Raw genomic sequence first — 1,916 nt, 5'->3', positions numbered from 1 at the left:
CCTCTGTGGTGGTGGCCATACTCAATGTGGTGGTGGTTGTCTCCTGTGTGGTGGTTGTTGGTGTGGTGGTGACTGTATTCAGTGTGGTGGTGGCCGTCTCCTTTGTGGTGGTCGGTGCTGTGGTGGTGACCGTCCCCTGTGTAGAGCTGGCTGTTACCAGTTTGGTGCTCACTGTCTCCTGTGTGGTGGTTGGTGGTGGGGTGCTGGCTGTGGCCAATGTGGTGGTGGCTGTTACCAGTTTGGTGGTGGCCGTCTCCTGTGTGGTGGTCGGTGCTGTGGTGGTGACCGTCCCCTGTGTAGAGCTGGCTGTTACCAGTTTGGTGCTCACTGTCTCCTGTGTGGTGGTTGGTGGTGGGGTGCTGGCTGTGGCCAATGTGGTGGTGGCTGTTACCAGTTTGGTGGTGGCCGTCTCCTGTGTGGTGGTCGGTGCTGTGGTGGTGACCGTCCCCTGTGTAGAGCTGGCTGTTACCAGTTTGGTGCTCACTGTCTCCTGTGTGGTGGTTGGTGGTGGGGTGCTGGCTGTGGCCAATGTGGTGGTGGCTGTTACCAGTTTGGTGGTGGCCGTCTCCTGTGTGGTGGTCGGTGCTGTGGTGGTGACCGTCCCCTGTGTAGAGCTGGCTGTTACCAGTTTGGTGCTCACTGTCTCCTGTGTGGTGGTTGGTGGTGGGGTGCTGGCTGTGGCCAATGTGGTGGTGGCTGTTACCAGTTTGGTGGTGGCCGTCTCCTGTGTGGTGGTCGGTGCTGTGGTGGTGACCGTCCCCTGTGTAGAGCTGGCTGTTACCAGTTTGGTGCTCACTGTCTCCTGTGTGGTGGTTGGTGGTGGGGTGCTGGCTGTGGCCAATGTGGTGGTGGCTGTTACCAGTTTGGTGGTGGCCGTCTCCTGTGTGGTGGTCGGTGCTGTGGTGGTGACCGTCCCCTGTGTAGAGCTGGCTGTTACCAGTTTGGTGCTCACTGTTTCCTGTGTGGTGGTCGGTGGTAGGGTACTGGCTGTGGCCATTGTGGTGGTGGCTGTTACCACTTTGGTGGTGGCCATCTCCTTTGTGGTGGTGGCCATGCTCAATGTGGTGGTGGTTGTCTCTTCTGTGGTGGTTGTTGGTGTGGTGGTGGCTGTATTCAGTGTGGAGGTGGCCTTCTTCTGTGTGGTAGTCGGTGCTGTGGTGGTGACCGTCCCCTCTGTGGAGCTGGCTGTTACTAGTTTGGTGGTGGCCATCTTCTGTGTGGTGGTCAGTGGTGTGCTGGTGACCATCCCCTGTGTAGAGCTGGCTGTTACCAATTTGGTGCTCACTGTCTCCTGTGTGGTGGTCGGTGGTGTGGTACTGGCTGTGGCCATTGTGGTGGTGGCTGTTACCAGTTTGGTGGTGGCCGTCTCCTGTGTGGTGGTTGGTGGGCTGGTGGTGGCTGGGATCCTGCAATGGCTGATGTCATCACAGCACAGCACACGGATCCTGTAGTTGTAGCACATGCGGAACACACCGTCCTGCTCCGTATTGCGGCACACGAGGCCAAAGCTGAGGTTGCAATGCACGTGCTGTCCCAGCTCCGCCGGAGTCTTGGAGAGGTAGTTCTGGGCCCGGCACTCGATGTCCTTAGGCTGTGGGCAGAGGATGCCCCCTGCAGCCCTGATGTTGTCGTAGGTCTCCATGTCACCCCCAGCCCTCTCAGATTTGGGATAGTCCACGTCAAACCACTCTGTCCACTGGCACTTGGGCTGGCAGCGGGTCGTACCCTGGCTGGTAGTGGCCTCTGTCGTCGTGACCAGGGGTATCTGCGTCCTGTGTGTGCTGACCTCTGTGTGTGGGGTGGACAGCCCGGCCGTGGGTGTCGTTTGCACCTGGCTGGTGGGCAGAGGTTGGGGGGGGCCGGTGCTGACAGTGCCTGTCAGAGCTCCAGTCTTGGGGTTGGCTGTATGTCCGTGT

The 1,916-nt window shown here is 59.5% G+C and overlaps 1 protein-coding gene across 1 annotated transcript in view; it reads right to left on the bottom strand.

The window, feature by feature from the left end:
- Positions 1 to 1,916, bottom strand: part of Muc5b (mucin 5B, oligomeric mucus/gel-forming) — a 46,526-nt gene that overhangs the window by 27,373 nt on the left and 17,237 nt on the right. The gene's annotated exons all lie outside the window — the stretch shown is intronic.

The sequence above is a fragment of the Fukomys damarensis genome, unplaced genomic scaffold (genome assembly GCF_012274545.1).
Source record: "Fukomys damarensis isolate Sample0158 unplaced genomic scaffold, DMR_v1.0_HiC HiC_scaffold_16, whole genome shotgun sequence".
NCBI lineage: Eukaryota > Metazoa > Chordata > Mammalia > Rodentia > Bathyergidae > Fukomys > Fukomys damarensis.
The sequence above is the reverse complement of the archived record's forward strand: the minus strand, read 5'-3'. Positions and strand labels throughout refer to the sequence as shown.